At 44.9% G+C, this 25,573-nt stretch overlaps 1 non-coding gene across 1 annotated transcript; it reads right to left on the reverse strand.

Moving 5' to 3' along the window:
• Positions 1–13,006: 13,006 nt before the first annotated feature.
• LOC121285393 lies at positions 13,007–13,125 on the reverse strand. Its single transcript, XR_005944670.1, has one exon. It is a non-coding gene; the product is annotated as a 5S ribosomal RNA (ribosomal RNA).
• Between the last annotated feature and the right edge of the window lie 12,448 nt (positions 13,126–25,573).

Consider the following 25,573-nt stretch of genomic DNA (forward strand, 5'->3'; position numbering starts at 1 on the left):
AGGCTCTTTGGCCAGAGTTTCCCACTCCCAATGGCATCGGGCTTGTTTGACAGTGTGTGAGGACAATATGGCGAAAAGGCCAAAAATCAGTTTTACACTGTTCTGAAACCAGTTTGTGATCGTCTGCTCCGCTGTCAATGACGGGCCGTGTTTCCCGCTGTCGAACGTCAGGAACTTAACTTTAATGTCTTTGCATCTCATCATTGTGCCCACACGCTGGAATCATCCCCCCCATGTCAAATTTACCTCCCACATCAGCATGACTTCAGGACGGTGTGATTTATGACTGCCTTTAAGAGCCGTGCACCTGGCAAGCTTAACTTCGAAGGGAACTCAGAGGTGAGTGCACACAACCTTGCACAGCACTCACGAGGATTGCCTGTAGGACATCAAGGAAGGGCCCCCATACACTCGGGGGTTGCGAGACACAGGCAAGTCACTTATTCCCAGTTGGCTTTCAGTACAGTGCCAGGGCAAGGGTTCAAGGGTGGATGGGGCTGAGGGGTGTGGGGAAAGGCAGCACAGACTGATGGATGTACATGAACGAACACATGCTGGGGAGGGGGGGTGGGGGGTAGGTGGGATGGAGGTGGAGGAGAGAGTGAGGGAAGCGGCTGCTACACACTTGGAAAAGCTTGTCAAAAGTGAGCATTCTTCCGCAGCTGAGACCGTTCAGCAACAGCTCATTTGAGATGCTTGGAGTTGGGCCCCTGAAGCATTTCTGCCTACTCAAGCAACACAAAAGCATAAAATTGCCACTAAATGCTCCAGAACATTTCATCCTTTGGGTACGGACTCCAAATTAATGTGCATTTTAGGGGGCAGCAGAGCAATTGGCCGTCTGGGCAAGTTGTAGAATCCCCTTGCAAAAGGTGGCCATGGTGCAGTCACTGGTGGAGGCGCTTACAGCCCCTTTCAATGTTTATATTAATGCTTGGACCAGTGTCTCTCATGGTTCAAGGTAACAGTGTAGCCTTGCAGGGTGGGTTAGGAGAATGCCTGCATCAGAACTGAGGGCACAGCATGTAGTCGAGTGGCCAAAGCTGCTGCCAATCAGTCAGGTGGAATGGGGCAGAGGTGAGTGGGGCTTCGGACAGCCATGAGGCACACCACACACTGGTCATCCAAGCGGTGGCCAGCACTCTCCTGCATGCATGAAGGCGCCTTCAGACTTAAAGAAGTTAGAACACATATACTAACCATATTTATTGAATGCTTTCCTCAAATGGACGAGGTATTTAATACAAAAGCAGGGATGTAATGATGGAACTGTATAAAACGCTGGTTAGGCCACAACTGGAATTTTGTGTACAGTTGTGGTCACCACATTACAGGAAGGACATATACTCTGGAGAGAGTACAGAGGAGCTTTACAAGGATGCTGCCAGAGCTTGAAAATGGCAGCTATGAGGAGAGCTTGGAAAGGCTCGGGTTGTTTTCCTTAGAACAGGGGAGGCTGAGGGGTGATCTAATTGAGGTGTACAAAATTATGAGGGGCCTAGATAGGGGAGACAGGAAAGACTTTTTTCCCCTAGCTGAGGGGTCAAATACCAGGGGACATAGATTTAAGGTGATTAGTAGAAGGATTAGAGGGGACATGAGGAAAACCTTTCTCTCCCAGAAAGTGGTGGGCATCTGGAATTCACTGCCTAAATTGGTGATTGAGGCTGAAATGCTCAACTCGTTTAAAAGGTATCGGGATCTACATCGGAATTGCTGTAACCTGCAAGGCTACGGACCAGGTGCTGGAAAGTGGGATTAAAATGAGCAGATAGTTTCTTTCTAATCTTTTTCTGGCTGGCACAGACATGATGGGTTGAATGGCCTCTTTCTGTGCCCTAACTTTTCTATGATTCCACGGTTCTAACCCACGCATCTTTCTCTTTGACCCTGCAGGAGGAGAACATCAAGATCACGGAGCCTGGTGATCTAGCGGTATGCCTCATGGCTTACAGGGAGCAGAGAAGAAGGGAAAGAGAGTGACAGAGGAGCACCTCCTTCAAGGTGAAGGTGCAGCAGGGCCTCCTGCACATGCAGCTGAAGATCGACAGCGAGCTGTTGCTCGTAGATGCTTTGCTGGACCCAGGATCTATAGATGGCGCTTGACATTCCTGCAGGTGGTTGAGAACCAGTTTCACTGAAGACTGCGCATGTCTAAGGAGCTGTTCGGGCACATATGCCACTTGCTGCTAGATTTGGTGCCACCAGGGCATGGAGGGCATTCACAGCCAGTGGCCGTGAAAGTGACTGCGGCACTCAATTTTTATGCCAGTGGCTCCTTCCAGGACTCCACAAGTGACCTTTGTGAGATCTCACAAGCCTCCACGCACAAGTGCATCCAAGAGGTCACGGACACTATTTTCACGAAGGCACATACCTTTGTGCATTTCAACCAGAATCAGGCATGTCAGGAAGCAAGAGTATGGGGATTCGCACAGATCTCTGGAATTCCACAGGTGCAGGTGCCATCGACTGCGCTCACATAGCGCTTAGATCTCCATGGTAACAAGCAGTCAGCACGCTAACTGCAAGGGCTTCCACTCGCTGAATGTTCAGCTGGTGTACGACCACCAAAATGCATCCTGCACACCTGCACACTATTCCCAGCGGGCACCCATGACTCCTATATCCTCAGCAGGTCTCAGATTCCTGACACCTTCCAGGGTCCACAGAGGCTGCAGGGTTGGGTCCTTGGGGACAAGGGTTATGCAAAGAGAGTGGTGACTCCATCATCTCCAGCTCCATAGATCTTCACATAGCCTATGTGAACACCTGACTCCTGTGTGGCTGAGGGCAGCTTGCTTGCACTCTGCGATCAGGGTCATATCATAGAGATGGAGAGGTGAAACTTCAAATGCACCTGTTGCTTTGTCAGCCATCAGCACCTACCCGTTCAGGAGCACAGCATCACCGGTCACAGATGCTGAAGTGATGGGGGACCATAAAAGATGCTGAGAGCACACAGAGAGAATGATGGAACTCTGTGGCGCCTGTCCACGACATTCTGGCAGCAATGACAAGCACCATCGAGGCGCAGGCATCAGTAATGTGTCCAGAGAGTGTGAGGTTGGACCATCACTTTGGTCTGAAGGTTACACACTGCACAGGGAAGAGGCCCTGGACTGAGACGCCTACCTTTATCTTGAGCAGGATCAAAGATTTCACATTGAGTGTCATGAACACTGCTCATCAGAACATGGAGCCATAGACAGGGAGACATTCTTGGGAGGTTTTTTACAATAGTGAACATTATGTACAAGTGATTAACACCTATGCCCAGGCTGTGCAGCTAATTCTTCTTCACCTTCCTAACCCTGCCACTACATCCTGGTGCTCCCTAGACATCCACAGCAGAGGTGGAGGCAGCCTGCTGAATGCGACGCCCTGTTTGTGATGACCTTGATGGGTGTCCTCTAGAGGGCTCCGGCCTACTTTGGGTATCGAGCTGTGGACCAGGTGCACCCTCCTCAGCCTGTGGAGCTAGTGATGATGGAGTCACAGGAAGAGGGGATTTGGATCGGCCGGACATTCCTGGAGTCACCTGGGTGGGTGGCCCCGGGCTGTCAAGCCGCTGGTCCTCCTCCCTTTGGGTGCCAGAGGGCCCTGGCTGACTCCTTGAGGAGAAGGTGCAGTTGGAGTGAGATCGAGCTGCCCTGCACTCCTCTCATGTGATACTGTTGGAGGCCAGCTATGGCATCAGTGATGGGGCTCAGCCCACGCAGAGCACAGGACCAGTGTCCTGGACCAAGGTCTCAATGGCAGCTACCATCCTGCCAGTGTTGACCTTGGTGCATTGGCATGCTTGCGTTATCGTCTCACACTGAAGGAGGATGGAATCATTCATCATCCCTTGCAATCTGAGGAGTGCACCAGACATCCCTTCCTGATATTCATGTGATTGTCTTTGCAGCTCCACCAACTGACTGAGGACTGAGTCCAGGAGGTCATTATCTGACTCGGACTCAGCAGATTCCTTGCCTCCAGCAGTCCTCTAAATGCCGGCGACCAAGGATGTCCCTGTCTCTGCCTGACATGGAACAGGTTGTGTGCTGTGCTCACCAGATTGTGATCCTGAGGCTACTCAACATCTAGATCCCACCGAGATATGTGTCGCTGTGCCGGTGGAGGGTGTGGGTGAGTGCTGTGACCTTTAATGGTGCTACCCTCAGGGTCCTCATCCGAGATGGTCTCGGTGCTGGAGTCAGGGTTAAGGTTGCCTGAGGGCAACATGGCAGATGTGTCTAGGATAGAAAGTGGAGATTATTAGTGCATGGCAGCCACATTACACACAGAGCAGTGGGCTCAGAATAACGTTGACAGATGGATGATTTGGTGCAGGATCCTCATGTGGATGCTTCCTACCCTTATTGTCACCGCAGGAACAGTCCATGACCCCTCCAGCCAGCTCCAATGTACGACTCTCGAACAGAGTGAGGACCTTGATGTCCAGCACTCCACCCCCGAGTCTGGGAGCTCTCCCATTGATTATGTGTGATCTTGCCCTGCATAAAGAGAATATGAGCAAGGCGCAAGCCAGGCCAAGTGTGCATATGCGCTGAGTGAAGGAGGAGGTTATGGGGAGATGGCCTCCAGAGGAAATGAGGGCAGATGGAAATGTGAGGGTGTATGTGAGAGAGTGAGTGGTGATGTCCCTTGAGCTGGCAATGAGTGAGATGCCAGTGAATGTGTGATGGGCTTGTGAGTGTGTGCGTTCAGAGTGATGAGATTGTTGCCTTACCCTGGCGGCACGGGTGAGATCATTCAGCCTTTTCTCTGCACTGGATTGCCGACCCCTTGTTTGTGCATCGGCACTGACCACTTCAGCCACCGCCTCCCAAGCCAGAATGGTGAGACTGATGGGCCTCATGTGACCAGAGTGGAGGCAGAAGATATCTCACAGGCCTCCACAGTGTCCAGAAGGTGTCCCAGAGATGCATCACTGAATCGGGGGAGCTGCACTCTTCTTGGCTTTTGGGGCCATGTCTACATTGGAGCAGTCCTGGGCTGCAAGCACTGAAAAGTGTGCATGCGGCTGCAGTTTAAATATGGCACCTGGAGTGAGGAAACGGTGAGGTAACAGCATGGTTGGCAAATTGGAGGCTGCTCACCAGCGAAACATGTTTCCTGTGATTGCATAATTTATGAGGCAGGATGGGGACGATACAGTGCAAAAATCCACCATTGTGACCAGCAGGTAGAACATCGTTTTTCACACCCACTACCATACTTAGTGCAATTCTGGGAAGATTTCACTCTTTGTATCCTCTTCCCAACTTGCTTTCCTATCTATCTTTGTATCGTTATCAGTGAATCTTGCTACAATACAGTATGATCTTATAGCATTATCAAAGTCAGTAATATTGTTGAGTCCCCTGCACTGATTCCCACAGCACTTCTATAGTTACAGTTTGCCATGTTGATGATGGCCCATTTATCCTGTCTCTTTGTTTCTTCTTAGTTAGCCACTCCTGTAGCTATAATATATCATCCCCAATGCCAGAGTTCTTACCTTGTGTAGTAACCTTTTACGTGTCTCCCTCCTTTTTTCAACAGAGGTGTTACATTTGCGATTTTCTAATCCACTAGGCCCTTTCAGAATCTGGAGAATTTTGGAAAATTACAACCAATCCTTCCCTATCTCTGCAGCCACTTCCCTTATGACCCTAGGTTGCAGACCTTAGGTTCTGGGGACTTCTGAGCCTTTAGTCCCATTAGTTTTTCCAGTACTTTTTCTCTAGTGATCGTGATTGTTTTCAGATCTTACCTCCCCTTTCCCTCTTGATTTTTTTTTTACTATTCTTGGGATGTTTTTTATATTTCCTACAGTGAAGACAGATACAAAATACTTGTTCAAAGTCTCTGCCATTTCATTGTTTCCCATTATTAATACCCCTGTCTCAACCTCTAAGGGTCAAACATTTACTTTAGCTACTCTTTTCCTTTTTACATACTAGTAGAAGCTTTTACTGTCTGTTTTATATTTCTTGCTAGATTTCTCTCCTACTCTAATTTCTCCATTTTTATTTAGTCATCCTTTGCTGGTTTCTAAAATTTGTCTGATCTGACCTACCACTAATCTTTGCAGCATTGTACAGGATTTCTTTAAATTTGATATCATCCTTAACTTCCTTAGTTAGCCATGGATGGTGCATCCCTCTCAAAGGGTCTTTCTTTTTTAATGGAATATAACTTTGTTGAGAATTATGAAATATCCCCTTAAGTGTTTTCCACGGCTTTCTTACCATCTTATCCTTAAATCTAATTTCCCAAATTTAGCCAACTCTGTCTTCATACCCTTGCTTTTATTTAAGTTTAAGACACTAATCTTAGACTGATATGTCACTCAAGCTGAATGTGAAATATTCTTTTTTATGATCACTCTTGCCTGGAGGATACTTTACTATGAGGTCCTTAATTAATCCTGTTTCATTACATATTACCAGGTATAACATAGCCTGCTCCCTGGTTGGCTCCAGAAATTATTGTTCTAAGAAACTGCCCTGAATACACTCTATGAACTCACCCTCCAGGCAACCTTTTCCAATTTGATTCTTCCAATCTATATGAATCAATCTATAAGAGTCAAATCACTCACAGTTATTGCAGTACCCTTTCTCACCAATGCTCTTTATTCCTTGATTTATATTCTTTCCTAAAGTGTAGTTACTATTAGGGGGCATATAAATTACTGTCAACAGAAACTTCTTCCCTTTGCTATTTCTTATCTCCACCCATCCTGATTCTACAGAGCCAAGATCATTTCTCATGACTGTACCAATCTCATCCTTTATTAACAGAGCTATCCAATCTCATTTTCCTTTCTTCCTGTCTTTCCGAAATGTCAAATACTTTTGAATATTCAGGTCCCAGCCTTGGTTATCTTATAGCCATATATCTGTAAAGGCTATCATACCTTATTCATTTATTTCTATTTGTGCTATCAATTCAATCACCTTCTTTTGAATGCTGCATGCAATCAGGTAAAGAGCCTTTAATTCTGTCTATTTACCTTTTTCCCCTGCTCTGACCTTATTTGCAGGTGCATTCTTATGTCTGTATGTTCTGTTCCTTCCTGGCACCAATATTGCTACCTTGCACTATTGCTTTGTCCTTTCTCTTTAACTTTCCACTTCTCCCTTCATGTAAACCCTTCCCCTCCCCCTCCCCCACCACAAGTTTACAGCCCTCTCTACAGTCCTAGTTATCAATAGGGTTAAAAGCAAACAATTTGGTACTTCCAGCCATGGCTCCTCATTCTCGGAGCCTCTTAAACGTGCTACTTATCTTCCATTAACATGCAGAAGTGTATACCCATTGGAAAGGATATTCCAGATAAAAGGGGGAGCAGGGGTTCAAAAAATTTCAGATATACTGAGACAACACTTTGTTTAAGCTACAGTGCAAGTTTCAGTGAGAACTTTGGTTTAAAAGAGCAAAGAAAATCACCATCAAATCCCACAAATCTCAGTTACGCTGACTTTGGGCCACAAAGCTAGACCAGAGCATTATTCAGCTAAATCTACGAAAATCCCATGAGCTGTTTTTTCCCCTTGGGGCGGTCTCACATAAATGATTGACAAAGCATTTTTGCAGACACACCTCAGAATTAGCGCAGTCAAGGGAATTTGTGCTTAGTCATGTTTCCCTGCTGAGCTGCCTTAAATCAATCATAAGTGAACTTCCTCAGAGAAAACAGTACAATGCCACTCTTACACCATGGTTACGCTAATAGAAGTTCTGGGCCGATCACTTCTTTCCTGCAATTCTGAGCTTTTAAGTAAGTCAGAGGCATGCACTGAGGCAATGGTAATTCAAAACCAATCAATAATCATTTTGGCCTTGACTGATTTGTATTGGCATTTCAGATGAAAAGGTTTTCTAAGAACATAGGACTTGGAAGCTTGTGAGGAGCATGTGTGAAAACACATGAAACCATCTTTGTATTTCCTTAATGTTGAATTATTGGAATAGTTTCTTTCTATTCGTTATCCCTCAATGCTTAACATTTTCACTGCTGTGCTCATGTCATGTACAATCCATTAGACGTTGCCAGACCAGATCACAAATAACTTCCCGCTCATCATGTAATTGAAGGCAAGATACTGAAACTCTAACGCCCTGAAGTAATGCCATGAATCCTAGCGTACAAACAATGAGCCGACTGAAAGGATTTTGTTCCATCATTGGACCAGATGTTACAAGAATGCATTTACTTCTTTGGGAACCTTGAATGACACAAAAAAAATTGGAAATTATGGAATAAGCGATCTACGCCATCACTTATGATGCTCCATGTTTTCCTGGGACTTTTGCACTGTTTGAGTTGTTGCCCCTCACTAAAATCAGTTGGGAAGGTTATTTTCGTAAGCCCACACTCCCATTCATAAAAATGGTAAACTGAGATTTTGCGACGTTATCAACATCTTTCACACTCTTGCCACTTACACTTAGCAATACTGGCATAAAGATATTTTTCTTTAAAAATTGCACACGCGATTATAGTAAAGCATTTCATTAGCTTATATAGGGGGCCATCTGCAGCTAGAAAATAGGCTCAGCTAACCAGTGGAATATCTGTACTTAAATTCCTATCACTTTAACAATGTGGTATCAGCATTAGCAACCCAATCAATTCCAGTGCAAGGAAACTCACCTGTTGGGTAGTGCAGTTGACAAATTCCTAACACCTATAGAATAATGGGAAAAGAAATTGGACATTATTGTGCCTCTTTTACTGGTGCAACTTGGATGCAATGAGGGCCAATTTTGGCAACCAAAATCCGACATCCAGATGGTACTGGAAAGATATCCCACCCAATATTGGGTTATGCTATTGTTCAGGCGCCCAAGACAGCCACATAAAGAAGGCATTAGGTCCCTTGCACCTGATAATTGATGCCTCTTTCAGGGGCCCACGGGGTAATCGGGCTGCCAGAGTGGAGCAGGCATTGGCCATTTAAAATGGGTACAACTCGAATGAATTTCTGTTCTTAGTGATGTTGGTTGAAAGTGGAATGTTGAATAAAACATCAGAACACACTGGTCATCTTTGAATAATCCTGTGAGATTTCTCTGTGTACCTCAGCAGGAAGATATGGTCTAAGTTTAGGTCCCATCTGAAAGATGGTACCTCTGACAATACAGCACTTCACTGAATTTTCATCTAGATGAGCAGCTCAGGCCCTGAGCTTGAGTCTACATTTCATGTGATCTATTGACTTAATGAATTTGCTGTATTTTAGCGATGGTTACTGAACCTGCACCAGGATTAGAATAAACATCAAGAACCACTTTCCAGGTTCAAGACTATCCATAAGCAGCAGATAGATGGGAACACCACCCTGGAAATTCCCCTCCAAGTCACACAACATCCTGACTAGGAAATATATCGTGATTCCTTCACTGTTGCTGGGTCAAAATCCTGGAACTCCCTCCCTAACAGCAATGTGGGTGTACCTACACCACATGGACTGCAGCAGTTCAAAGAGGAAGCACACTACCACCTTCTCAAGTACAATTAGGGATGGACAATAAATGCTGGCCCAGCCAGCGAAGCATACATCCCGTGAATGAATAAAAATAACCGCGTGCACCCTACTAAAACCCCAACCTCAACAAGCTGACAATGAGCCCACTAACAGCGACAGCTGGCCTCATTCCCAAATCAGGCAAATTACTAGGATGCACCTTCCCTGCCCTCAGGAAAATTACTAGTGGCCGGAGTGGCAAACGCCAAACACTGGGAATCTATGCAAAACACTGTTTTTAGCACCCACCTGCCTCAGTTTCCTAACCCCATTTGGACCTAAAAATCCTACGCTTAATCTCCAATCAAAACACAATCTCCATTTTTCCATTTTGTCATACAGTAAAATCTTGATAAGTCGAATCCCAGGGGAACTACTTTGCAATTCGGGTTAAACAGGGCTTCATGATAGCAAAGGAGGCCCACGTGATGTAACCTGATATAGCTAAAAATGTGGTCTAATTGAAATGTGACATTTTGGGCTACTCCTGCAATGCATTTTAATTTTCTCACAGGTTGTTCTATGGCTTTTGCTATTCTGCTGGCAGGATGCTTGATAACTTCAGTGCAAGCAAAATTTCATGCAAACCGAGTTTGACTTATTGAGATTTCACTTATCATGGCCAGAATTTTCTGCTCCCACCAGTGGTAGGAATAATGGCAAGTGAGGGCACATAATTTGGTGTGATGGAAAAAGCCAGTTTCTCATCAGCGGAAATCATTTTGGAATTTTGTTCTCCTGAATTTGATGGCAGGTTAAAGACTGGTCTTGTTTACCACTGATCTATGTTGGAAACCACATTTGCATTCATTTGCATCTCATGAATGTGCTAGAATTGCACTCCCCCTGTAAACTAAGTGCCCTGCCAGCAGATAATTAGAATGGCCTGTTTCCTGACTATACGTAAGTGGCTAGCACCTGGTAAGCTTCAGTTCATCAATGACTGAGTTCATAAGATCCTGCTTTCACCTTTAAGAGTGTTGCTGTGAGATTTTGGGTGCCTGTACCACAAGTTGCACCAAGGTTGGGCACAGGAGGCAACACATGAAGGGGGAGATGTGGAACATGGGAGAGGAGGAGGCAGACTGAGGCAGGACTAGGGGGTGGCCAAAGAACAGACTGGAGCAGTGAAAAACAGTTCTGGGGCAAGAGTTATAGGACTATCCAATGGGAAGAGTCCGAGACCGTCTTGGGGCTGAGGTCATGCTGTTGGAGGCATACAGAAGACACTCTCCTTGGGCTGTGCAGGCCATGTTAGAGGGCTCTGCATGTCATGCGTTTCTTGGTCCTGCTTTTGGGTGGGGGATTACCTCTCTGGATGGTCATGTACAGTATGGCATGGAGGGCATGGTCAGTCACCTAAGGAATTTTGTCCTGGGGGTTTGTGGCATGGTACTTTGAGGTAGATGGCAGGTCACATTCAGAGGAGGCAGTTGTATCCTGTAAGCCATTGCCTCAAAAGTCACGGGGGTGGGTTCTTTGATAGACTCATGGGGGGAGCAGTGGTTCTGGAAAGTCAGGGTGCATGAAGCCTTGAGAAGGGGAGGGGTCAGGTTGACAAAGGGCATGGAGACATTAACATTAAAGGAGTCAGGGGAAACAACAGGAATATCCACAAGGAAAATTATGGGGTGAGGGGTAGCAGGGGGAGGCTGAGTAGTGACAGCAGGAATGGGAATTAGGAGGCGGCGAATATGAAGAAGGATGGAAGGAATTTGGTGGGTGATTGGGGGAGGTTGGATGCTGGTTTCCCAGATGAATGTCAGCAGCACTATTTTCAAGGTCACCTTACAATGATGCAGTTCAAGAAACAAGCTAGAAAACATCGATCAGGGAGGGTCTTTGGGTATGTGGGAGGAGTTCAGCACAGCATTTCTTGGCCAATTGAAGGGGCACCCTGTAACTGTCCTGCCCAGGACATGGAGAACATGGCTCAACTGAGTGCTGGACTCGAGGGTCTTATGCACAATGAATGAGCTTGTCTCATTTTCTAATGGTGTGCATTCAGACGAGGATCCATTAAGTTTAGGTGCTGTGGCGCATTTGGTCTTAATGGGCATTTGATCTTTCCAGAGGCATGTTAGAATGGATGTTGGGTCAAACAATCAAGGGCCATGTCTGCTGTGCCGAGGCAGCAAGGATCCTACAAGCTTCCATGTTCCCAGTACACTGGTCATGGTATTCAAGGCACCACGCTTGAAGTAGTGACATAAGTGCAAGGATTGGGTATCGATAGCAAATGTTAAGGTCACTTAAGGACAACCAACAGAAGGCTGACTGTAGCTCCTAAATCAGCCTAACACTGATTTAGTGCACAAACAGCCTTTTTGAACTATGCAGGTCCTGTTAATATCCTCTTTCCATCACTCCAAACTAAGGGTCACTCCGTGTCCAGTAGTGATATATAAAGGGATCTCAATGGGACTTTCAGGTGAGGTTCTTTTGACTTTCTGTCGCTGCTGAATGGAAGTACTATGATGAAAGTTGTTGGAGGAGTTTGGAGATCGAATTGGATCTTTTGACCCTAATGAAGACCCTATTTGTGAATGCGCAGGCACATCTGAAGGGAAAGCTCAGCCAGCTGTTGTCCTCCAGGATGATATCATTGGTTTGTGATGTGCAGACTGAGGGAAAGTCAAGGACTGGAGACTGCATACCTGCCTTGTATATGGAGGAAGACAAATCAATGCAAACTAACATTGATCGCTCAATTGTACTAGTTCAAAGATACAGGGAGGGGTTGAAAATGCGGGCTGCAGGAAACGCTAACTTCTTGATAGCTTTGATTAGAATGAGGAGAAGAAGGGTCTGTCACCAATTGGCACAGCTCAGGGAAGACCATTGTCCTGAGGGACAAAAGCCAGTGGGGTGCCAGGAAAACCCAAATGTCAATGAGGTGGGGCAAAACCCATGAAGACATTTGGCACGACTAAGGGTCTACAGAAGATGCAGCTTATTCATGGAGATGAGTGAAAGACAGTGTTGCAGACACCTTCACCTGTCTAGGTATGTGGTAGCTCACATTTGCCACATTCTCCGTGAGGAACCCACACCGGATGAACTTGGAGGGCACTCAGTGCCGGTTGCTCTGAAGGTTACCACTGCACTGAGCTTTTTTGCCTGTGGAGCTTTCCAGGGCTCCACTGAGAACCTTTGTGGAATCGCACAATCAGCGACACACAAATATAGGCCAGGGCCCTCTAGGTCTCAGCCCTCCAGAGGACACCCACGAAGGTCATTGCAGACAGGGCATAGAAGTCAGCAGGCTGCCTCCACCTCCACTACGGATATCGGGGGAGCACCAAGACATAGCGGCAGGGTTAGGAAGATGTAACTCTTTTGAGTACAAACACGTTTCCATCTGTTCCTATTCAGATGAAGTTACATTGTTTCACAGTTTGCCACTGTGAGATTTGAATTCTTGATCTTGGGGTTACAAACCCAGTACCATAACCACTTGGCTATTTAGGCCAAGCTAAAGCCTACTGCACATGGTATTCCCAGGCGGTCTCCCATCCAAGTACTAACCAGGCCTGAGTCTGCTTAGCTTCCGAGATCAGACGAGATCGGGTGTTTTCAGACTAGTATGGCCGCAGCCAGTTAAGAAGATGTAACTCTCTTGAGTACAAAACCATTTCCATCTGTTTCAGATGAAGTTACATTGTTTCATAGTTTGCCATTGTGAGATTTGAACTCTTGATAATCTTTTAAATGAAAACAATTAAACCAAATCAACAAAATTGGGATAAATCAGGCACAGCCCCTAATTCAGGTCAGCTGCAAAACCAAGGACAAAAATTTAAAGGAACCTTACAAACTTTAAATCAAAATGTGATTAAAGGGGTCAACAAAACACCCCAGTCCCTGCGGTACCCACCGAGCACGGAAGGCCTCGAGAGTGCCAGCAGACACCGCGTGCTCCCTCTCCAGGGACATCCGGCAGCGAACGTAGCCGCGGAAGAGGGACAAACAATCGGGCGGGACTCCCCCGTCAATCGCCCGCTGCCTGGACCTGTTAATGGCCAACTTGGCCAGGCCCAGGAGCAGGTTCACGAGGAGGTCCTCCTCCTTCCCGACCCCCTTCCGCACCGGGTGCCCATAGATCGGGAATGTGGGGCTGAAGTGCAAACAAAACATCAATAAAAGGTTTTTCAAATAACTAAAAAGGGAGTGCAGTCTACAACACCCTACGTATACATGGTCCACGGACTCCACAAGACCGCATAAAGGGCACGTGTCCTGAGAGTCCGTGAACCTATGCATCCTCTTATTATAAGGGACTGCTGCATGCAACACCCTCCAACCCAGGTCCCCGATAGAAAGGGGGAGGACACCTCCGTAGAGGGCCTCCCATTGGGGGCCTCCGCCACCGGACGGCAACAAGGCACGCCAGGGCGTGTCCGGTCGACGGATAAGGGCGAGAAAATGGAAGGTGTGCAGCAGCAATCCGTACAAAAAGCCCCTCTTTGCCTTGCAAAAAGGCACAGAGGGCATTTCCCCGAGGCAGCTCATATTGCGGGGCACCAGCACCCGAGGGAGGGTTCGGGGCTTGGGGCCAATGTGGAATTCTGTCCGAACAGGGGAACGCTCAGACGGAAGACCACTGCGCACCTGGGCCACCTCAAGACCCAAAATAACGTCGGGTCCGAGCACGACCGTTCTCAGGTCTTGGATGGCATCAGCTGCGACCTGGACACTCACAGATGCGCGTCACGCCAACTCCTGCGGGAGCATCCAGCCCAGTCCTCCGCCACCCAGCACGTTCCCGATCCTGGTCACCCCTGCGGCCACAGCCCTCCTCTCCGCCAACCATTGAAAAGGACGGAGGGGCGGATTCCTGAGCAGCGGTTCTCTGACGATAGCCGCTACTCCTGACGGGGGAGAGCTGCGTCGTGAGGTGACCACTTTCCAGACTTTGATCAGGTCCTGGTAAAAGATGGGCAACGCCTGCAAGGAGCCACCGAGGCCCAGCTGTTCTATAAACAGGAGCTGCACGTCATAATTCAGGCCGTGCACCTGACGGAAGAAATATGTCGTCAGAGCACACCATCTGGGAGGAGGCTCGACATAGAGGTATCGCTGCAGGGTCTGAAGGCGGAAAGTCGCCACCTGTGTGCGTAGGCACTCTAGCGCCTGACCACCCTCCCTAAGTGGGAGACTCAGAACCTCGGCAGCGACCCAGTGCAATCTTTTGTCCCAGAAGAAGTCAACTAACAATTTCTGGATTCTTGTGACAAAGTCCGGGGGAGGGGTCAAAGTGACCAGCCGATACCACAACATGGCGGCGATCAGCTGGTTTATGACCAGAACTCGACCTCGGTAAAAAATGTAACTCTTTTGAGTACAAACCCATTTCCATCTGTTTCAGATGAAGTTACATTGTTTCATAGTTTGCCATTGTGAGATTTGAACTCTTGATACTCTTTTTGAGAAGATGTAACTCTTTCAAGTTAACACGTTTCCATCTGTATTCAGATGAGGTTACATTATTTCATAGTTTGCCATTGTGAGATTTGAACACTTGACCTTGGGGTTACAAACCCAGGACCATAACCACTTGGCTATTTAGGCCAAGCTAAATAACGTCGGGTCCGAGCACAACCGTTCTCAGGTCTTGGATGGCATCGGCTGCGACCTGGACACTCACAGACGCGCGTCGCGCCAACTCCTGCGGGAATAAAGGGGTTGCAGGAGCAGATAGACCTGGGTGTGTAACTCTTTCGAGTACAAACACATTTCCATCTGTTTCAGATGAAGTTACATTGTTTCATAGTTTGCCATTGTGAGATTTGAACTCTTGATCTTGGGGTTACAAACCCAGTACCATAACCACTTGGCTATTTAGGCCAAGCGCTAGGAAGATGTAGTCGCACAGCCTGGGCATGGGTGTTAATCACTTGTACATAATGTTCACTATTGTAAGTAAATTCCCAGGAATGTCTCCTTGTCCAGGGATCCTTGTTATGAGGAGCAGTGTTCATGTCAGTCAGATGTGAAAGTTTGGTCCCTGCACAAGACAAAGGCAAGTGTTTCAGTCCAGGGCCTCTTCCCCATGCAGAAGTGTGCGCTTGGCTGCAGTTTAAACATGGCGCCTAGAATGAGGAAGCAGCAAGGTAATGGTGCGGTGGGCCAATCAGATGCCAGTGATCCAACATGTTTCCTGTGACTGTATAGCTTATGAGGCAGGAAGGAAGGCTGGTGGGTATAATATCATTTTTCACACCAGCTACCACGCTTAGAGCAAATCTAGGATGATTCTGCCTATGATTAATGAGCTGAAAATTGCACAGATTAATCTGCCCTGCTCTCCAGTTGGAATCACGTTCACTTTCCCGCTGCCACTGCACTTAGTCACCAGGATGGAAAATCCCACCCCATATTACATTGGAAAGAAATACCTTCCGTGCATGTCATTTTGTCTCAAAAGAATATAGTTCAATTTTAATTTGGATTATAACTGTAAAAGAATGTTTTTCCAACATAGTTTTAATGCCCTAAAAGATCAATAAACAAACATTGAAATATTTCTATTCATAGGGATCATTATCCAACAGCTACCAGCCACCTGAGCTGTAAGTTCCGCAAGTTGTGAACTGGTCAAATAATGGAAGTGCATTTGTGACATGGAAGGAAACCAGTGGCATCTGTTGGAAATGGTAAAACAGTCACTTTATCAAAGGTCCCTCGATTGACAGTAAATCTATACGTGATGCTTGTTTAATACTGGGAACATGAAAAGTAATTGTAACTGCTGCAAATGTACAGGTACTGGAATAAATCATTTTTGTAGAGCTCAAGAATCAAATAAACATTTGGCAGAGCAGTAGATATGCCCAAAGTGATCAGACAGCTTGGAATGATCTGCGCATTATCAGATTGTGACATTTAACATTTTGCTATTCACAATTTAGAAATTCAGAGCTGTTCCTTGTGATTATAAAAAGCAGCTTTCTCCAAGAACTGGAGGGATTTCACATTCAGCTGCACTCACTGTAGGTTTACTTCGATATCGATTTCCTAGCAGAATGTAATGAAACCTATTTAAGGCTTAAGAAGAGCCAGGTTTAAGTTACAATCCTAATATGAAGCACACTTGTCAAATCAGGAAGCCTCTAACTAATGAATAATTTCTTTCCAGTTCGTGTCACATCAAGAGACACTACACATTTCTTCCCTGGTCTGATTCATGACTTTAATATCCTTAAATAAACAAACAGATTTTCCTGGGTTATGAGGCTTGCAAAGACTTCATATAAATGACAGTGCTGGTGACATTTGATATAATTAGTCTCATGCCCTGCTGCAAAATGTCACCTACTTAGAATTAAGAACAAAGCAAGACATCTTTTGTAGTGATCTGCTGATATGGAATTGACACTAATGCAATGAAAACATCATGAATCATCGTTATTATTCCTTGCAGCATCTGTAATTCAGCATGATAGTTCTGGAAGTTCATTAGACAAGGCGGTCTAGATGACAGCTTGCCAGTAGCCAAAGCTAGATTTAAAGGGTTAAGAATTGCCGTTTGCATAACTTAACGTAATCCTGGTAGAAAACTTATAGCTGAATCTTCAGATACAATTATGGAAAATGTCACCTCTTATGAATAACAGGTTCTGGAAGCCTTTGTGAAAAAAGGGCTGCTGAGAATCTTCTGCCACCAACACTGACATAGTCAGATCCCTGTTCCTCGCTGATATCAGGAAATGGTAATACAGAAAGGTCAGAAACTGCTTTTTAAAAGGCATGCTGCTAAAATGACATTTTGGATTTCAAAGAAGTCTTGGTTGCGGAGAATTCTGTAAAATGAACTTCAAGATATAACTTTGCTGAGCTTATGTTTCAGCCCATAATAGATGTTCAAACTGGATAGCAAAATTTGGCATTTAGAGATTTGACTTAAGACCGCTACATACAGGTTAGCTTACATACCCCTGTTCTTTTTATGATACTTAAAGCACTGAAAGATAAATTAGATTGCAGACTGGATCATTAGTTATTCCAAGTTCACTTAAACTTTGGGCATAATCTTCCAGAAACCCCCCCCCCACCCCACCAGCAGTGGGTGTATCCCTGCAGCAGGGGTAGGGGTGGGGTCCCCCGCAGCCACTGAAATCTCCATTCACATCAGCGGGACTGGAAGCACCCGCCGACGTGAAGGGCTGGAAAATTTCAGCCTTTGTCTGAAAAGTGGGATTGCGGTAACAACTTGGGATAGAGTTGCCACTTTGGGGGAATTATGACAAAAATTGTACTCAAAATTGCATGAGTTTTTCAAATTAATTTAATGGTTCCAGTTTCTATTCAAACCCGTTTGCTTAATCACAAACATAAAATCTATGAGCGACTGCAATTGGACAGCATTTCAGAACATTACTTTTCCTGTAATAAGAACATTCCTTGATATATTTAAGAGTGGTAACCTGGGCTAGTTTTAGTAATAGAGTTGAAAGCAGTTTTATTACAATAGATAAGCATGTTTAATAAGAATGGTTAGGCCGCCACCTTTGTGTAAGTGTAACCAGATTTTCAACAACTGAAAGTGACTTTAAAAAAATCACAGAACTATTCACTAATTCCATTGGCATAGAACAGTCTTAGTCAACTTACATATTTTTATTTAAAAGCTTTTTTGAAGCTGCTCACTAGTGCCTTAGCTCCTAAAAAAAGCTCAATGTTTAGAGGCTCCTTGAAGGCCTTTAAATGGGTCTGGTTAGTGGAGACCAGCCATCGCGATTAATTTGATCTAGAAGTGTGGTTGTTTTGTGGGCAGGGCCAAATTCTAGCACAATGCATTTTGCATCAACACAAAGGACTTGAACTTCCTTGGAGTGGCAATCAGTGTCAGATTTCTTACCTTAATTCTTTTCTAACCTGTGCCCCCCGCCCCGAAGTCAGGGGTGATCAGCGCGGTCAGTAGGGGGATCGGAGGTCGGGTAGGGGGGGATGGTCAGAGTATTAGTGGAGTCAGGGGAGAGGTCGGGGGGCTGGAGGTTGGAGGAGGGTGTTGAGGGGGTTGCGGGGGAAGGGTGGTGGTGTGGTGGGAGCCAGGCCTCAGGCTGGGTCGGGTTGGGCCACTTGTTTATGGGGGGGGGGGTGGTATGTGTGTGGGGCCTTGGGCCTTGGAGGACAAGGGCCGAGCCTCGGGTCAAGTTGGACCAGGGGGTTGGGGGGGTCAGGCCCGAGAGGAGAGTGGAGGAGTGGAGATTGGCCTCAGGCCTCGCGGGGCAGTGGGGTCAGTGGGGGAGTCCTTTGGGTCAGATCGGGTTGGGCCTGGGTGGGGCTGGGGTGAGAGTCAGGCCCGGTTGGGGGAAAGAGTCCTTGTGGGGGGTGGGGGAGTCCCAAGGGTGGAGTAGCCAGGGGTGGTGGAGTGGCATGGGAGGCGCATTCAGGGGGGTGATCCCAGTCCCCTGGGGTGTCAGGGTGTGTATTGAATATTGCTCTTTGTTTTCCTTTTCTGAAACACTGAACACTTATGCCTTCCAGAAGCGAAGTTGATGATTGTTATAAAATATTTATTGATCTAGAACGTTCTGTCAAAATAATGATGTGGCTAATGGTGGTCACACTTTATTTATGCACAAACCATATAGAAACTTCAGACAAGGGACAGAGGCATAATCAAGTACAGTCATTCAAAAGCTGTTGGCTGAGTGGTGCAACCCTTCCTTTCACATCCTGAAAATGATATTTCACTATCTGCTCCACCATTGAACTGCATTGAGTGGCATGAGATTGTGGTATTTGCATGGTAGATACAAACCTAACCCACCACAGAATGTTCAATCTTATCATTCGAGTGTTAGCGCCCTTTTAGCAAAATGATAAATGTTAGTTACTACCAGTCAAACTCTCTGGCATGGAAAATTAACAATTACGACTATGGTGTCTCATTCCTTCAGTTTCCAATTATTGTTAGAGATTTCAAACATGACTTTATAAATATTTCTTTCCTGTCTCTTTCTTGTTGGAAATTTAAAGAAAATAAAATGCCGTGTAACCTCGACAGTCAGGAAGACTTGCAACAAAGTCATTTCTGGATTTTGGAGTGTTCTGGATTATTGAATGACATTAGAATGCTTAACCACAAGTGTGTGAACTGGATATAAACATTCACCTCAGATATAAGAGTGATAAAACATTACAAAGCAATAAAAAAATGTTTTATTTATCCAAATATTGTATCTTTCATGTTTCCAAAGTGCCATACTAAAATGATGCTGATGACTTTGAGGTAAGAAGTGATTCCATACACTGGACCATGTCGCCAATAGTTAGAAGGGGCTTAGAAGAAAGTGACTGATCATTAACAGCAAGAGGAGCTAATTCTGTGTCCTGTGTTTCATCCAGTGTGCTGGTGGATGAGATTGGGTTTGGTGATGCTGATGGTATGTGTGTACAGGATCATCCAACTTATTAAAAATTTGTTGCAACTTCATTTGCTTCACGTGTTCTGGCTGCTCCTTTATTAGTCTCTCTTGGATACTGTACACCTTGCTGGATTATAAACCTTTGTTGCTCTAGAAGTGAGAGTTGAGATTTATACCTTCGTCTGTGGTGATCTTCTTCACAGAAACATTATCTTCTTCATAGCCGCTAACCCGTTCCACAGACTTAAGCCTAAATTTTTAGCTCGGCAGGCATGTGGGATCAACGGGCCCGAGGGGTGGCCAGGAAATGGGCTGCCGACTGCGATTGGCCCCCGACTGCGATTTCATGCTGGCTGGCCAATTAATGGGCAGCTAGTGTGAAATGCGCGCCGATAAGCTCAGCACTGCTGGGGTGGGGGTAGGAAGATGGCGGGCAATGATGTCAACGCGGGCATGGGCAAGTGCTGGGAGAAAGCTCCTTGAAGGCAGACGGCTGCCTCAGGGAGATGCTGACCCAAAAACCATCAAATAAAGTTTCAAAATGCCAGAAAAAAATGTCCAAGCATCAGAATCAGGCACGCACGGGGATCTTCATGTGTCATATTCACCTCAATGTCCTGAGGGTTTTGAACGCTGGCTGTTGGGGTTCGCTTTCAGTTGTCCATCTAAAGCAGGAAGGAGTAAAGCTGGAGGAAGAAGTGAGGCTGGAGGAAGGAGTCGGGGGGTGGAACGACTAAAGGTGGCAGAAGCATTAAGGGTGGCTGAGGGACTCAGAAAGGGGGCGGGGTCTAAGCAGGGAGGAGTCTGGGGGTGCGGGGTGGGGAGGCTGAAGGAGAGAGAGGGGGAAGGGGTTCCGGGGGCAAGGGGTCCAGAGAGGGGAAGGGGTTCTGGGACGGAAGGGGTTCCGGGAGATCCTGTTGCTGTCACATTCCAGCATCTCCTGCTCCTTGGATGTCCACGATGTGAGCATGGCCCTGGCGGTAAGTCCCGACTTCTGCATGTCGCAGTTGTTAAGACATTTTCTGCACCGGTGTGTTTTCCTGTCGACATGAGCAGACGACCCAGCAGTGGGGGATGACTGTTGGGCTGGCCTTGTAAGAATATGCTGATGTATTACAATGAAGTTCCCAACGCCTGATGGCGGGGAACGCAGCCCACCATCAACGGGCTGAGCGGAAGATCGCAATCTGCTTTCACAATGTTGTGAAACTGATTTTTGTCCTTGCCATATTGTCTGCTCGCACCACCGAACATGCCCGATGCCAGTGGGCATGAAAATTTCACCCAATAACTCCTTGATCCAGTGGCTGAATTAAAGATGTGCAACTGGTGGGTAAATATGCAGGCAAGACAATGTCAACATCTAATTGTTCCACAGTGGGGTGAGCAGTTTTGCTGCCTGTAGCCAACCTAACCTTGACACGAAAGAATGCATGAGCCCCAGAGACAAAGTACTAATGGAACCAGTTATTCACGATCTCCTGGTGACCCAAGCACATTTGGCGGCCTCGTAAAGCACTGGCATGATTTTCACCCCTTTAAAAGTGTGAGGCTTAGCACTTCTATCAATAACTACGAATTTACACTGAAGTGCTCCAGCAGCATTTGCACAATTGAGCATGGTGATCCTTTCATGGGACTCTTTGAAACCATGCACCACCATCTCATTTGTATTAGCAAACACTTCCAGAAAACACACGTCCCGTCCGTATTATATACTTATTCCAGGTTAAGTCGCTCAACCTTCATAATACTCGGCAGACTCTCTATCAGCAGAAGTTTTTACACTAGTAACCTTTAAATGGCAAATCCCATGCCTATGTTTAAATTTTTGCAACCAACCTTGAGAGTACTCACACAGAACTAATTCCCAAATCAGCATGAAGTTGTTAAGCATTTTCCATAAACATTGTCCCTGAAATAAGAACCTACTACGACTTTGTCAGAACCATTCATACAGCACATTATCATGGTCAACAAACTTAGCTCTATGCTGTGTTCTACACTCACTAATGCCTTTAACTGTGTCACTTTCTGCATATAATGTAAGCAGTTTGTCATGCTGCTTCTTCATGCAGTAAACTGTTGAAACGCCCACAGCATACTCCTCATACAAATTTTTCATCGAAGCACCCTTACCTAGTTTCTTTATGATTTCCGCCTTTTCTAATATTGTAAGCTTACCTTCATAAGCTGCGCTTTTTTTAGATGTCATGGTTCAAAAATAACAAACTAAATCCTGGGTCTGCTCAAAAAACTGCTACAAATGGACTAAGGGTAGATAATGGCCGGTGATGTGGGGGACACGGTTTCTGTAGCATTGAAAAATGCAGTGCGAGGTTACAGTGTAACATGGGACCCAGAATTCACATGGCCAGCAGGCTTAAAGCTGGGGAAAGAAGGGTAATGGTTATTTATTAAACATTCACAATGAAAAGCTGAGAGCAATTTCCTTTCCCAGAAAGATTGCCAATGTAATACCCTAGTGAAAGGCTTTGATTTTTAATTTTAATTCCGATTAGCTGACTTCTCTTCCTCCATCAACCATTATCTCTCTCTTTCATAAGATCATAAGAAATAGGAACAGGAGTAGGCTATTCAGCCCATCGAGCCTGCTCCAATATTCAATAAGATTATGGCTGATCTGGTTGTGGCCTTAACTCCACTTTACTGCCTGCTCCCCATAACTCTTGACTCCACTGTCAGTCAAAAATCTGTCTAACTCAGCCTTGAATATATTCAATGACCCAGCCTCCACTACTGTCTGGGGAAGAGAATTTCAAAGACTAACAACTGTCTGAGAGAAGAAATTTCTCCTTATCTCCACCATAAATGGTAGACACTTTATTTTTAAACTGTGCCACCTAGTTCTCGATTCCCCCCACGAGAGGAAACATCCTCTCAGCATCTACCCTGTTAAGCCCCTCAGAATGTGTTATGTTTTAATAAGATCATCTGTCTTTCTTCTATACTTCTGAGTATATAGCTCCCCTGAGCATCCAGTGATGAACATGTCTAATCGCCCTATTATTCTGAATCAGGCTTAGGGTGGAATTTTATAGCCCCGTTGCAGCAGGAGTGGGGCCATAAAATGTGGCAAGGCATTCAGAAGTCCATTGACTTCAGCGGGACTATAAAATCCCACCGGCATAAAATTCTGCTCTTAGATTTTGATATTGACTGTTTTGAGAGATTGTAGGCACTGCGATATCAAACAGAAAATATCAAAGCTCATGCTAATTTGGGACTAGTGTAAAGGAAAATTCGCACTTAAATAGTGGACACTTTAATGACAACAGTTCGTTTTAATTATCAACAGTTTTCAAGACACAGTGAAAAAATGTGCAACATGTAAAAGATTCCAGTTTCCCTGGAATGAAAACAGGGCAAAAATTATAATGGAACTGCTCCACCTGCTTACAGCCCGGATGTTGAAGGCAACAATCTACCCCATTGATTTTGGGCAAGAGCTACAAACTGTGACAGGTGAACATTATCATTGAATAAGCTAAACATTTAATTAATCACAATCAAGGGAGAACTTGCCAAAAGTTACCCACCAGGCACTCCAGCCTCCCGAGGTATTTTGGAAGATTACAGTTTCACCTCCTGGCTGAGCCTCCTGTAGCCTTCCCATTCAAACAGCTAAAGACTGCTACTCTTCAGTAGCTATTACTCCTTACCCTCTGAGAAGTTCTAATATAGATGTAGTACACAAAAAAGACATATCCTATATAGACATGCTCAAATACAAACTGATTATGGTTATTCTAATGATCCTGCTGAATCACATTCACTATTTCTCAATTTGTTATACAGTCACGAATGGTGAGACTGTGAGTTATTTAGGTCTAACTCAAAAAATCTTTGAACAACTGGTGTTGCCAGGCTGGAGAGGTTACAGTGTACTAAATATTCTTTTTTTTTACTCTTTTATTACTTTCTCTCTTAATCCAATCAATCTTTCCCTCTTTTTATTTCTCTTTTTGTACCTGACTTGAAATTGCGTCCACCCACTTTAATTCACACTTCATTCTCAGACCTGGCATTGTTAATTTCATAATCCATCAGTTTGATTGGTTAAGCAGATACAGTTGCTTGCCCTGTTCACTCAGGTCCCTCTGTCTCTGTTGCTGCGATGTTATCAGTTCACACGTTCAACAACTTGGCACACAAAAACTGTAAACACATAAGCATTCAAGGGGAAGTCCAGCTAACGAGTAGCAACCTATTATATAGCAAAATCTGTCCCAATGTGCTAATGATATCATCATCCTGTTACATCTTGCAAAGAAAAGAAAATCGTGTACATTCATTGAGTTAACCTTGGGCGATAATGTAAAATATGTGATATTGGACTGACTGCCTGCTATACCTTTCTCCTGCTTTTGGAAAGAAAAATCAGGAGAGGTGTATCTGCTAATGCCCATTTTAAAATTATGCCCAATATGAGTAATTAAACAGGCAATGATATTATCTGGCTAATATAGTTGAAAGATGGGTTATTTCAGAAAGAGTCCCAAATAAAGAAGTCCTGCTACTTCCAAGAAAAACAGGAACAATTCTTCTGTGCCATTTATTGTGCAAGCTCATTGAGCTAAGGGCAGAGGCACTTCACAATCTATACAAACTGAACGATCCTTCATAGTTTTAGTTCTTAAGACAGGTGGTAAGTCAGAGCACCGAGACTTGGTTACTGGTCTGAATCTGCCATTTGACAACTCCTCAGAGAAATCTCATAGTTAAGACCTATCCTGAATGCTAATTAAAAAATGACAATGCATGTGTCGGAAATGATAGGATTCATCTGCATATTTCAGTTACCATAGCTCTCCTCATGAAATTACTTTTTAGGATGAAATTATAAAGTCTAATTGCAAAAAGTAAGATAGTTTTCTTTCTGCTAAGCTAACCTAGGGATAAGTATGCATACTTCACTAATTAAACAGTGTGTCAACCATAAAAATTTGCATAAATAGAACAGTGCCGAAGTATTGTGGCCTATCTGAGTATAATTAGTTTAGATTGCTCTGGGTCACTGACATATGCACAATGTGTGTTTTAATGTTATACCTTTAGCAGTCAATCGCTTAAAGAGAGCACCCATGACTAGTCTCTAAAACTTATCATGTTAATGAAATTATTCAGCCTAACGTACTTATTATTCATGAAATGTAAATTGGGTATAATGAATCTCTTGGGAGCCAGTTTTCATTGAAATAATATTTATATTTTTGAGATGACTAAATTCTTCAGTGGCAGAGAATTGAATAGATATTTCCTGAGGAACAGTGAAGATGTTTCTAAGGCTGCACATATAAACTACAATAAGAAAAATCTTTTCCTTTTCATGAGGAGCATCAGCACTACATGCTTGGACTGGCAAATTTATTCAGATATGCTTTGACTTTCTTTCTACCATTTCAGATGACTGTCATTGTAACAAGTCTGAAATTATATAGCTTAAATGTTCTTAAATGCTTTAATAAACATTGACTTATTTTCGATTCTTATTTCGATGAAATCTGTAATGATTCATTACTATCATGCATGTGATTGAGATAGAACTCAGATTTATTTGAATGGGATGTATCAATGATTAGTCCAAAAGGTATAGAGAGCAATGGATTTGCTGCATCAGAGAGTCAGGAGCCTGTTTTCTGTAACTTATGC

The sequence above is a fragment of the Carcharodon carcharias genome, chromosome 12, assembly GCF_017639515.1.
Source record: "Carcharodon carcharias isolate sCarCar2 chromosome 12, sCarCar2.pri, whole genome shotgun sequence".
Lineage (NCBI taxonomy): Eukaryota > Metazoa > Chordata > Chondrichthyes > Lamniformes > Lamnidae > Carcharodon > Carcharodon carcharias.